Source organism: Sprattus sprattus, assembly GCF_963457725.1.
Source record: "Sprattus sprattus genome assembly, chromosome: 14".
Taxonomy (NCBI): Eukaryota; Metazoa; Chordata; class Actinopteri; order Clupeiformes; family Clupeidae; genus Sprattus; species Sprattus sprattus.
In genome coordinates, this window is record NC_137912.1 from 12,302,754 (window position 1) to 12,316,468 (window position 13,715).

At 40.5% G+C, this 13,715-nt stretch overlaps 1 protein-coding gene and 1 pseudogene across 3 annotated transcripts in view; one reads left to right on the top strand and one right to left on the bottom strand.

Annotated features, from left to right (window-relative positions):
* Positions 1-13,679, bottom strand: part of LOC308375370 (thioredoxin reductase 1, cytoplasmic-like) — a 43,983-nt gene extending 30,304 nt beyond the window's left edge. The window contains exons 1-3 of one of the 2 annotated variants that reach the window (XM_080851488.1): positions 13,144-13,679; positions 12,854-12,935; positions 8,600-8,718 (exon numbers count right to left, since the gene is read on the bottom strand). The gene's annotated coding sequence lies outside the window, so the exon portion shown is untranslated. The remainder of the gene's footprint in view (positions 1-8,599; positions 8,719-12,853; positions 12,936-13,143) is intronic. The other variant, XM_080851489.1, reaches the window with a different exon arrangement.
* On the top strand, positions 10,007-12,099 carry LOC308375508 (serine protease FAM111A-like; annotated as a pseudogene). Its single transcript has 2 exons — positions 10,007-10,018; positions 10,120-12,099. The product of its transcript is annotated as a serine protease FAM111A-like (transcript).
* Positions 13,680-13,715: the final 36 nt, after the last annotated feature.

Consider the following 13,715-nt stretch of genomic DNA (forward strand, 5'->3'; position numbering starts at 1 on the left):
CGCAAGCCAGACGCTCAACCCGCTGCACCATAGAACCATATCGTGTAGGGAGAAGATGTCACGTATTATACCTCTTATAGACAGTTTCTTATATTGCTGTGGTAGCCACGGGAGTGTTGAATTTTGACATGATTATGGTCTTGAATTCTTCATAACGCGTTCATGATCATATCCTGCGTTATCGGAGAAAAAAAATAGTCTTTTTCTTTGAGTTTAGACCATTATACCTTTCAAAAAAATCATGGTTTTGGGGATCGACCTTTCTTTCCTTTTGAAGCAAGACGTGCACGCGCAATTTAGCTGACGAGATAAATTAACTTGAGGTTAAAATAAATTAGCGCCCGTCGCCAGACCGGTTTGGCCTGTTCTCATTTAGCGAGCTAGTTAATCTCCAGTTGCGAGCTAAATTAATTATCTTAGCTTCAGTCGTACGCCGAACAGGGCCCAAGTGTTAATGTCTGTAGTTGCGTTTTCGTCATAAATGTTGCGTGTTTGTATCTCTTCCGTGGTTTCGCCGTGTTCACATTGATTTAATTAAGTTTTCTCGTGTTGCCAACCCTGGACTGTATTTCAACTTCTCTTTTGCCTTGCCAATTTTGATTGTTTGCCTGCTCTTGGACTGTCTTACCGTGTACCAAACCCTGGAAAGTAAAAGTTTATTCTTCATTCTTCCTCTGATGTCTGAGTCGTGCATTTGAGTTCTCACATCACCAACAATCCGTAACAGGATTTTGACTAACACCTGTTGTCACAGCCTCTGCAACACGTCCCTCTGTTCCTGCTCCACTAACGCCCGACTCACATTGTTGCGTTGGAAGGCGTTGATGCGTCAGGGTTAACGTATCCCCATTCACTTTGCATGGGGTGACGTCATCCTTTGCCGAACTGAATTGTGGCTCCGTTTGGTTCGCGTGCGTTGCGTTTCATGCTTTGCTTGCGGAAAGAGTTGAAGAAGGTTGAACTTTTCGAGAGGCAATGCATGCGTCAGCCAATCATATTGCCTTTCATGCATAACTGACAGCACAGGCGCTAGCCAATCATATCCCGTATATGCTCACGTCTACAGAGCGGCAAACTCAAAAAAAAAACATGGCTGCCAAACTCCGTAGATGGTCGTATTTGTACCTACAAGTTGGTTGTTTGACTTTTTTTTGGTTAGATTTTTAAAAAGTTACCGAGAAATAGACACTGTACAATGTAAAAACCCCTTTATTGTAACTGAGAAATACGTATCATAGGATTTGCGAGGTGTCTGAGCACACTGTCTAATGATGGGTTAGGGTTAGCATGCTACTACTCACAGGGTAAAAGCTTACTAATGACGTGATTGGTTTGTTGACCTGTCAATCTCACTATAACGTCTCCGTTATCAACAGAACCCCATGCGCCAAACTCCTCCTCCACCGCCCGTTGCATCAACGCCTTCCAACGCAACAATGTGAGTCGGGCGTAACTGCAGCTACTCCAGTCTGGGTTCCTGCCTGCTCCAGTACCATATGCCACCCCAGTCTGTTCATCCTCCCCGGTTCACACCTGTAGCCCATGTGTTAACTGAGTTTCTAATTAAGGCCTGGACTTTTCCTTTGTGTCTGTGTCATACGCCCGACTCACATTGATGCGTTGGAATGCGTTAATCCAACGGAAGGCAGAGGAGGAGTCTGGCGCATGGGGTTCTGTTGATACCGGAGACGTTATAGTGAGATTGACAGGTCATCACTAGCAAGCTTTTCCCCTTTGAGTAGTTGCATGCTATCATTAGACAGGGTGCTCAGAGACCTCGCAAATCCTATGATACGTATTTTTCAGTTACAATTAAGGGGTTTTTACATTGTACAGTGTCTATTTCTCGGTAACTTTTAAAAAATCTAACCAAAAAAAAGTCAAACAACCAACTTGTAGGTACAAATACGACCATCTACGGAGTTTGGCAGCCATCTTTTTTTTTTTGAGTTTGCCGCTCTGTGGACGTGAGCATATACGGGATATGATTGGCTAGCGCCTGTGCTGTCAGTTATGCATGAAAGGCAATATGATTGGCTGACGCGTGCATTGCCTCTCGAAAAGTTCAACCTTCTTCAACTCTTGCCGCAAGCAAAGCATGATACGCAACGCACGCGAACCAAACGGAGCCTCAATTCAGTTCGGCAAAGGATGATGTCACCCCATGCAACGTGAATGGGGATGCGTTAACCCTGACGCATCAACGCATTCCAACGCAACAATGTGAGTCGGGCGATACTGTTTGTCTATAATAAATAAATAATAATAATAATTCATTTTATTTTTAACGCACTTTTCATTCAAAGGAATCTCAGAGTGCCTACAATACAACAATACAATAACTATAATAATACAATAAAATTAAAAACAAATTTAAATATTAACATAAGCATAACAGAAAAGATTCAACACAAGGCCAGAAATGCCTTCCGGAATAAAAAAGTCTTAAGTCCAGCTTTAAAGGAATCCAGCGTCTGCGTTGCCCTTAGGTGGTCAGGGAGGCTGTTCCATAGATGTGGCGCTGCCGAGCAAAAGGCCCGGTCGCCCATGGTGCGACGCCTGGTTTTGGTGACGCGGAGGAGCGAGCTGTTTGAAGACCTGAGGGTGCAGGTGGAGGTTTGGGGATTAATTAATTCTTGCAGGTAGGGAGGTGCATGTCCATTAATGCATGTATGGGTGATTATAAGGTCTTTGTAGTCTATCCGGAAAGAGACAGGGAGCCAGTGTAGTGAGTGTAATATTGGTGTTATGTGCTCATATTTCCGGACCTTCATCAGAATCCTGGCAGCGCTGTTTTGGATGTATTGCAGCTTCTGGATGTTCTTGCCAGTGATCCCATAGAAGAGTGAATTACAATAGTCCAGTCTTGAGGAGATAAAGGCGTGGACAAGCTTTTCTGCATCTGATAGGGTTAAAGTGGGGCGGATTTTGGAGATGTTTCTTAGATGATAAAAAGAGGTTTTGCACAGGTGTTTTATATGATCATTAAAGTTCAGGTGAGAGTCAAACTTAACTCCGAGATTAGTGACTGTGGAGGAGAGGGGGATGACCTGGCTGTCGAAGGTGAGATGAGTCAAGGAGGATGACTGAACCTGGTGTGGGGTACCAACAAGAAGGGCTTCAGTTTTGCTACTATTAAGCTGGAGAAAGTTGTTGCTCATCCATGCCTTTATCTCCCCAAGACAGGCGTTGAGAGATGACATGGCTGCAGTGGGGCTTGGGGCAGTTTTGATATAAAGCTGTGGGTCATCACCATAACAGTGGAAAGACATCCCATGTCTGCTGATGACGCGTCCGAAGGGGAGCATGTACATAATGAAGAGGATTGGGCCGAGGACCGACCCTTGCGGAACACCACAGGAGACAGGGAGCTGTCTGGACTGGCAACTTCCCAGTGAGACATATTCAGTTCTGCCAGAAAGGTAGGACTGAAACCACTTGAGTGCAGAGTCTTATAGTCCAATGGTGGTGTGGAGGCGCTCTAGCAGGATAGTGTGGTCCACTGTGTCAAATGCAGCAGTCAGGTCCAGGAGGATGAGGATTGAGGGTGATCCTGCATCGGCTGTTATCAGCAGGTCATTTGTCACCCTGAGCAAAGCTAGAAGCTACATACTGTGTTCTCCTGTGTCCTGAATTCTGTTTCTTGTTTGCCCATCGTGGCCTTTGCTGTGTTATCAAAGTAAAACCCGCCTTGAGCGTTTTTATCTTACACCTTGTTTCAAGTCTCCTTTTATGACACCTGTCAATCATTCACTACATCGTCCTGGATCATGTGAAATCTCTTTATGCCTTTGATGCCTAGCATGTCTGCTTACATGCTCAATTATAATATCAGATCTATCAGTAAGGACACACAGTATATTTTGTATACATTCAGGTTTTAGTGGCCCCTGCCATATATGAACACAAAGATACAAAACATTGTTTATAATAGTACAACTATTATAGGCTCTGAACTAAAAGATTTTCTTCTTTTGAATTTCTCCTGACCGACAACACTGATTGTTTTCATCAATAGGATGCTCTTACAGCCATCATCAAAATACCCACATTCGAGTGAACATAACTTGTTCGTGATTGTGCACACACATGCCAGAGAACTACGGTGATAGAAGGAACACACACACACATTCTTTCTGGTGCGCACACAAGTTCACACACATACACACTCACTTCAATTCATTAGTTAGTTACAGTTAGTTAGAGTATACAGTATGTTGTTATTTCTCATAATTGTGTTAATAAATTATTTGAATTATATACGCTGGTCTATTTAATGTTACACAAGAATAAATGCTGCCAACCTCTTCTATTCAGAACTCCAAATACCTTAAACCTGGCTATTAGTAAAGTAACTTTTGTTGTAGTTATTAGTTTAATTATTAAACAGAGTTCCAAATTGATAGTCTAATATTTGTATGGAGACTGATATAGTTCATGAGACTGATTTGTGTTTTATTTTGACCACTGTGGAGGAAACTACACTTTGTGTGGCGCCTCCTAGGTGTTCAACTTAATCAATCTGCTTTTGTGTTGAATGGTTGATGCCTGTCCAATTGTCTAATTTCTGAGCAGAGAACCAGGACACTGATGGACTTTTAAAAATTATTAATTACCTGTTGAGAGATTTGGGCAAACATTTATGAGACAGTGAAGAAGACAGTCAAGAGACAGTGTGAGAAACTTCTTCGAAGATGCAGACACCATCATCTGCACCTGATGATCTAGGGAGACTTATAAACCTTTCTAGCCTTCTAAATGTCATAGTTATTTTCCAATGGTTGTCAAGTCGGAACACCGCCAAAATCCAACACTTCTGATCCTACAAAGATAAAATGGAGTGGGTTCTTCTAGCACTCTGTTTGGTTAAAATCACTCCAGGTGGTAATCCAGCTTTGCAGAGGATTCATTCTCTCACTGGACAGGGCCAAATGTCAACCTTTTTGGGTGAGTAAGTGGCCTCTGCTACAGCCACCACAAAAAACTGCTTTCCCACAGTTTAACAGTTGTAGTGCTGGATAGTGGCCTATCAGGCTGTTTAGGAACATGAAAGCCCAGTGTACAAAACAGCTACCTGTTTGTATGGATGATGGGTCTCTATCCAGCCAATGTATGTCCATTGTGAGCCATTCAATATTCACATGCAGCTGTTCTGCAGCCAACCTCATTGCCACCCTTATTGGACCCCTTATTTGCCACCCCACTGCCAGTCTGTGAGTTAGGAGGAGGATGCTGTCCTCATCTGCTTAGTGATCAGGTGCCATAGAGGCAGAGAGCATAATTGTCGCCATCATCAACTTCAAATTCGTCTTCCTCCTCCTATCCAACATAGACTCCTGAAGAGTGAAAGACCATCCTCCATGTCTTACCATGCTGCAGAGGCTGGTAGAAGACTGCTTTACAGAAAATAATGGCTAATGCCATGCATTGAAATAAATAAGTAGGCCTACATTTAAGAAAAATATTCGTTCATTTTTCATTTCATTCATTCATTAATTTTCATTTCATCATTCATTCATTTTTCATTTAAGTTCTGCAGCCTACAACTGACAGTGGTAAGGATCTCAGCATGTACAAATGAAGTATTCAATTATCCAGTGGGTGGCAGTAATACACTTCGAAACGAATGCTATTAAATAAAAAAGAATAAATCCAGGAAGAGAAAGAAAAGGCGGTTAATTTAAATCAAAAAGAATAAATCCCGGAAGACGAAGAAAAGGCGGGTAGTTTAAGTGATAAGAAAATCATTCTAAAAGCCACTGGTCAGAAACAAGAGCATACGAGCCGGGGACTTTCGAGTTGAAGTTTTGTGAAAACATCACCTTATCCAGATCATTTGATGTAAGTAGCGTTTACCTGTCCTTTCAGCTACATTGGCCTGTTTTAAGAATTTTAACTTTGTTAATCAACAACAACGTAGGCAACATGCTACATCAAACGGAACAGTTAAACATAACAGTAAGGCCCGCTACTTAAAGGCACCCAGTGCAACTTTATGTAAACATTCAATGAAAAATAAACATTCAATTTCTAGTCTTTTTTACACGTAGTAAGTTTCAATAACTCCATACCATTACATATCGACATTCAAGGAGCAAAGATGAGACGTCGTTGTGTGGTGAGAACTGATAGAAAATCGTAAACAACAACAATCGCCGGTGGAGAGAAGCCATTTTTCCATTGACTGGAAGCCTGCTTTATTTATTGTAGGTTACAAAAAATAAAGAAAATGGCGGCGATTGTTGTTGTTATCGATTTTCTATCAGTTCTCACCACACAACGACGTCTCATCTTTGCTGCTTGAATGTCGGTATCTAATGGTATGGAGTTATTGAAACTTACTACGTGTAAAAAAGACAAGAAATTGAATGTTTATTTTTAAGCCTCGAAAGTTGCACTGGGTGCCTTTAAGGCCTGTACTGTTTCGTTTGTGTAGATATATAACAGGGTAGAAAATAAATCGAATTCATCCAAGACTTAAATGCTTAAGCACAATTTATTTATTTGTACGTTTATGTAAAGTAGACGCTGAAATAATCACATAGGCCTATTTAAATAAAATGAGTTGAGAATGAATATGGGACAGCAAATCATTCTTGAATAGATTAGTCAGAAAGAAGAGCAAAGTTTTGCGAAAACATCACTTTACACAGACCATTTGGTGTCAGTAGCGTTTACTCGCCCTGGTCACTGAACAAAACAGTGTCCCGCTGCAATGGCCAGTTTTAAGAATTTTAACTTTGATGAGCCAATTTTAATAAGGGTGTCTTTAGACGCGTCTTACTTTAGTCGCACGACGATCAGGTAGGCTATTCCAAATGAATCAACAAATCACCCAGGGCTATTATTCAACAGGCGGTAAATGTTCAGCCACCTGTGATAAAATGAAAAGGGAAATGTTTAGACGCCCATGGGGGCTTGTTTAACAGGTAGGCTTTTTAATGCAGTTGTCTGAGCAGTTCGAGTTAACTCAAGAGGCGATAGAAGGACATCGTCGCCTAGAAGGAAATTCAGAATATTCACCAATATGAGCATTCCGCTCAAAGAGTTTAGCGATACTGCTTCATTTCGTAATGCAATATATAGGATTTCAAAAGAATAATTTCACTGCCATCGGAACCTTATAAAATCATTAAAAAAAATCATAGCGAAGTAACGTATAGTAGGCTACCGAATTCCATGGCGATTCCAAAGGTTAGGTTAGGTGGTTGTTATGCCCAGTTCACATCGGCTGCGTTGCAAACCTGCTGCAGCTGGGTTGCGTGTTTTTTCCCCACACCGATGACGTTTCTGCTGCGGGGCTGCTGTTGCTGAGTTGCTTAAGGCTGATTTATGATTTATGGTCAAAACGTAAGCGCAAGCAATAAGGCACGACGCGAAGCGGAATGGCACTCCATACAGAATTCGTTTGGTATAGTGACCATACGGAAACAGACAATATGAGGGACAAGTAAGTTTAAAGGCACCCAGTGCAACTTTCGAGGCTTAAAAATAAACATTCAATTTCTAGTCTTTTTTACACGTAGTAGGCCTAAGTTTCAATAACTCCATACCATTAAATACCGACAATCAAGCAGCAAAGATGAGACGTCGTTGTTTGGTGAGAACTGATAGAAAATCGATAACAACAACAATCGCCTCCATTTTCTTTATTTTTTGGTAACCTACAATAAATAAAGCAGGTTCCAGTCAATGGAAAAATGGCTTCTCCCCACCGGCGATTGTTGTTGTTTACGATTTTCTATCAGTTCTCACCACACAACGACGTCTCATCTTTGCTCCTTGAATGTCGATATGTAATGGTATGGAGTTATTGAAACTTACTACGTGCAAAAAAGACTAGAAATTGAATGTTTATTTTTCATTGAATGTTTACATAAAGTTGCACTGGGTGCCTTTAAGTGGGGCAATGTGGACATGTTACGGCAATAAGGTAACCTAAAACCTTTATATAATGTGACTGAATAAGAAACAATTCTGCCATTCTGTTTATAGCTTACCTTGTCCTCTACTTGATTATCTTCTCAGCCATTTGGAAGAAGGCAAGGCTTTTAGAAAAGCTTGGCTGTGTTGCAATATTTGATGACTGGTCATTTATTTTTGAAGGGGCTGTGGTTTCTGATAAATCTGATTCAATGTAGCATTGATGGTCACTTTTATTGCTGTGCAATGAAGTGTGAAGTTTTTGGAAGTTGGCTGGAAGCAGGCAAAGCAGCATTTCCAAAATGTTCCATCATGTTATGTTTGAACACACTATGTGTCTCAATACTTACAGCTCTGTGTGACAGCTTAGTGGATAGATCACATCATCTATACTTGACTTGTCTTGTCTTGTCCCTGTCTTGTATTTTATATAATCACAGGCAACTTGAAAGTCTTGTCTTGTATTGTATTTTTTTGTATTGTTAGTATATTTAGCATATTTTCAGTTTTCGAGGTAAGAATAGGTTTAGTATATGCTTATTATACGTTCAGAGTATTTATACGTTAAGTTGTTGGGCTGTGTCTTGACACAAGAATTTCAGTGCCCAGTCTGACTCTGTGTTGTTCCGTGCATCTGACAATAAAAGACTTCAACTTTGAACCTCACATTACAAACCTTGGCCAAAGTTAGACCTCCTGACTCTCCTCCAAAGATGAGCAGATTATAGTCATACTTCTCGGCAGGAAGGCTAGACAGAATCTTGCTCTTCTTCATCTTGGCTTCCATATTTGGGTCTGAAAATGAATGAATGAATGAAAGGTAACTCAAAGGGGCATCTTCCTACATCTGTCTTTCGTTGAATTTGGCAGACAACATTTCCAGAAGGCTCAACAGTACATACTCACGATGTTCTAGGACACCCCTCAATACCAGAAACACCACATACACCTCAAGCATTACTGAGAGACTTCCCAACAACAACCCTGACTGAGTGACGGTCCAACAGGGTTCTTTAGCTAAACTTAGGCCCATCTTTTGGCAATATTGTTGGTGATAATGTGCTGTGAAGGCTTTTCTGACATATTCACGGGGTGTTCTGAACCGAACAACAAAACCACATAGTGCATATCCTGGACGGCTAGTAGGAATAACAGGGGTGTTTATCTGTCCTTCACTTTCAGTTTGAAGATGATACCAAACGTAGTTGGTTATCAAAAACATACCTCTAAAAGTGGCAAATTGTTGCATTACTTTAAAGCAAAATGAAACGAAACATTACATGCTCCCCTACTCCCCTGAGTGGAGAGTGTATTTTTAAAGTCAGCACATGTTGAATGACAACAATATGAATGCAGTATGCGTTTCCCATTTCGTTTTCTAAAAATGTAATCATTTTATTATCAATTAAATGCATAAGTTAAATAAACATATATTTATAAAAAGTAGTGCACACTAACATCAAACCAATATGATGGGATATGTAATTCTAGATTGCAGATAGGCTGAAGCAGCTTTATTGTGCATACTTCAGCTAATGCACATTCTACCCAGCTCTACTGTTCAAAGTTTTTAGGTTTTTTTACAAAATGTTTTATAAACTTGCACCAGATTTTTAGCCTTGTACCAGACACTGCAATCTCATGACATGTTTCCAGACCACAATGATCATGATAATTACAGTATAAACTGGATCAGCAACCCAAAGGACACGTGGAATGGAAACCTAATTACAGAGATTCAGGTTTTTAAGTGTATTCAGTGTAGTAGATGCCCATTAATCTCTCTGCTGAGTTGCACACCTCAAGGTCAAAGACATGGCCTTTATTTAAAAAATAAAATGGGTCAAACGCTACAGGCCTTTATTTAATAAAAAAGGCATAGATAGGCAGTCAGTAGACATCACAGCAATACAAATCAAATCTCCAGAAAATGTAACAACATCAGAGCAATATCACCATTACCTTGTTACTGTTCAGTTTAGGCCTATTGATTTTATGAACTTTGATAAGCGTTGTAGGTGAACCGAGAAATGCTAACTGCTGCTTTGTTTGATTCAATTTAAACAGAACAATCCCATCAGAAATGGCAGCAAGTGTAAGTCAACTATTTAGTTTCTTTCTATTATTTCTTGTCGTATTCTATATCAAACCAATCTTTAAATGAATGCTTATTTGTACGTTTTCCCCCCCGCACAGAAACCAAGAACCTTCCGATACTCCATGGGGGGGAAAAAATTAACTTTTTCCGCCACGAATTCTTCAACAGTGCTGAAGGCATTATTGACCGACCATGACTTCAAGAAGACTTATACCGCCAAAGCTGGAGTGGATGTTATTATCCAAAGAGAAAAGGCCCACCGTCCAGCTATCAGTGTGAATTTCCCCTGTTGTCTACTTGAAGATAATGAGCTGCTTGAAATACGCTTCATCAAGCGTGCCCGAAATAGTGATGGTCCAAAAACTGAAGAGTGTGATTTACTCTTAAAAAACCCTGAGGAACTGATCGCCTTTCTTGTCAACACAACAGGCAGAAAAGGCATACTTAATGCTGTAATGGAGAACAAGAGCCTCAAGAAAGAAGTGGATTGTGTGTGTCTTGTCGCAGTCAAAGGGGAAACTGTAAAGAATGCTCTACGAAGAGATGGACGCTTTGCAAAGAGCATATTTACCCTGGACGGTGCTCTTCAAGATGATGAGAAGAACATTACGAAGATGAAAAACTCTGTGACTGAATTGAAAGATCATAAGCTATACAGCATTTTTCGTAACAGCACTGAAGTACAGCCTGATAGTCTAGAAATGCAAAATTTTGAGGATGACTTGGATGATCAACCTCAATCAAATCTCAAAGCTGATCCTGCTGATTCATGTCAACATTCAGAAATCCCAACTGATCAATCCTCTGGAAAGGCTTTTTTGGCCTCTCACAAAAAGGAGATGACGACCACTCCGAAGTCAGACCGTACAAAATATGAAAACATACCAAACACGACGGAGATTTAAAAAATCTTGCGTTCTCAATTTGACGGTTTGGTTGAGCAGCTTAAAGCTCGGGAGAATGTCAGGACTCCTGCAAAAGTGCAGCAGCTCCTCAGAGAGGAATTCTCAAAGGAAACTCAGTGTTTCTCACAGATAAAAACTGTGAAAACTCTCATGGATCTAAGTGCGTCTGTCTGCCAGGTCCGGCATAACAATCAAGCAAGAGGAACGGGATTTCTTCTTTTTGGGACATGTATTCTCACTAATGCACATGTCATCACAGATGCACAAGGACAGTTGCTGGACAAACTAAGTGTGTCGTTCGATTTTGAGGATTTGAGCACAGAGCGCAAACAAGAAATTGCAATCAAGAAAAAGCCTTTGGCATATGAATTTAAGTATTCTCTGCAACATACTATGGACTATGCTGTGTTGGAGTTAAAGACGTCTGCTGAAGCATTGCCTCCACCACTTCTTAAACACTATAGCGCGCCACCAGTGAGAGGGGGAGTCTGCATCATAGGGCACCCAGCTGGAGGTGTTAAGAAAATGGACATGTCTCTCATTATTGAGCGTCCAAAACATGACGACGGAGTCAACAAACACATCTCAGAAAATCCTGAATGGTTACAAGTTATAGGAGAGAAATACTTTGAAACTAAAAAAGGACTTGATGGCAATCAAATTGAGTACAACAGCTGCTTTTTCCATGGATCATCTGGATCCCCTGTCTTTGATGAGTTTGGCAACGTGATAGGCATGCATTCAGGAGGGTATGGCTATAAAAAAGTCAAAGGGACATTCGACAGTGTCATTGAATACGCACACCCCTTACTGCCCATCCTGGTGTCCATTCTCAGACAAACAAAGGACAAACAGAGTTATGTGTGGAAATCCTTTTGTGCTGAAAAGAACACAAAATTAGTAGTGAAGCTTGCTGAAGACATGGCCTTTAGACCAGAGTCAACAAACAGTTGTGCTTGGGAGCCCCTCACCTCTGATGAGGAAGACATGGATGACATGATCTTTAAACCAGAGTTAACCAAAAGGTCTTCTTGGGACTCACTCACCACTGATGAGGAAGACATGGATGACATAACCTGTAAACCAAAGTCAGCAAAAAGGTTTGCTAGGGACCACCTCGCCTCTGATGCCGAAGAAATTGATTCATCCGATCAGGATAATTTGTTTGAATAACTGGGTTTTATAATATTCCTATAAGTCTCATTAGACTTGATTTTTTTCCCCCCATATTTTCTTCAGGTAATTAGCACTGAACCCTCATTTGAACTGATAGTAACGGTTTTAAATTATAAGAAATTGAAGTTCTGTATACAGTATACCGAGGACCACAGCCGAACCTGGGGTGACAGGGCATCTTCGGTCTCTGTCCCCTCTCTGTGGATCTCATTACCACACCACACCACATAAAAAAGGCCCTCAAAACCCACCTCTTCAGCCTTGCCTTCCCCCAACTACCCCCCCCCCCCCCCCCCCCATGTTTTTATTCTTTTTTTTTTCCATTTTATGTCTTTATTACAGAGTTTATTGTTTGTTTTCTTTTTCAGTCTGTAAAGCGTCTTTGAGAACTTTGAAAAGCGCTATATTATTGTGATATATTTGTATTATTATTTTTACAGTACACTGTAATTTCATTCATTGTGGAACACAGGCAAAAAAATAAACAGACATGGAAAACAACCAATCATGTATAACCCACCCTCATTTCTTATACCTTTTAATGTCTGTTTGCCTTTCATTTGTGTATGCAAGAGCAGTTCAGGGTTATGTAGTCTAATTCTAAGTCTTATTTCTTAAACTGCTGTACTGTATACAATTATATGTCCACTACATAAATTGTAGTTCAAACCTGAACTGAATCTTAAGTCCTGTTTGTGTTGGCAGTATCAGGCTAATTACATTTGAGGTTGCTGGGTACAATGCAGCATACCTGTCTTTCTGGAGTGTTTTTGTATTTCAGTTTTCCGTATTGCTGATCAATTCTCCCTCTCTCTCAGCTCCAGCAGACACAGCTTTCCCATAGGTGACAGAAATACACAGACTATAATTAGGTTGGTCAAGTTTACCAAGAATGTAGGCTACAAGAGTGACATGTTATGCAAGTAAGCTACGCAAAAAGCATGCATTAGAAAGATCAGTTTAGTAGGCTAAGTAAATTAATGAATAAATCAATTCAACAGGCTAGCTTTAAACCTAATATTATTCGATGGGGATATTTACCATTCACACATAAATCTTCATGTTGGGAACCACGTTGATAGCCGAGAGAACCAGTAGACCTACTTTATTTTTGTTTGCTTAGAGATAAAACTTAGACTTTGCATGGTAGTGTTCCTCCGTTCCCTGACCAGTTCACACTAGACTACAATTTATGCTGCGAAATTCTAAAACTTAAATGCAACGCCCCCTTAAACAAACCAGTCAATTTTTCACCATCTATCACTGATCTCACTCAGTTAGGAGGACTGAGACCAACAAGTACAATCCTGAATAGATTTAGGTTTTACAGGTTTGCCCAACAGGCGTTGAATATTGAGCCAATTTAAACCTCGTTTTGCTGAGTCATCTCGCCCCGATAATGTTAACGAAACTTCATTACCAATATTCTCAGTTACAGGCAGCATTTGAAATGTATTATCAAACATAAGCCGATATCTGCTGGAGGACTTTGACTTTGTATTAAAGCCAATTTTGCTTACAACACAGCCTTGCTGAAGAACCCAAGTGTTAAAGCCAACGTGTCGACCTTTTATTATGTAAAGTTTGTTGCAGCTACAGCCTTAACTTAGATG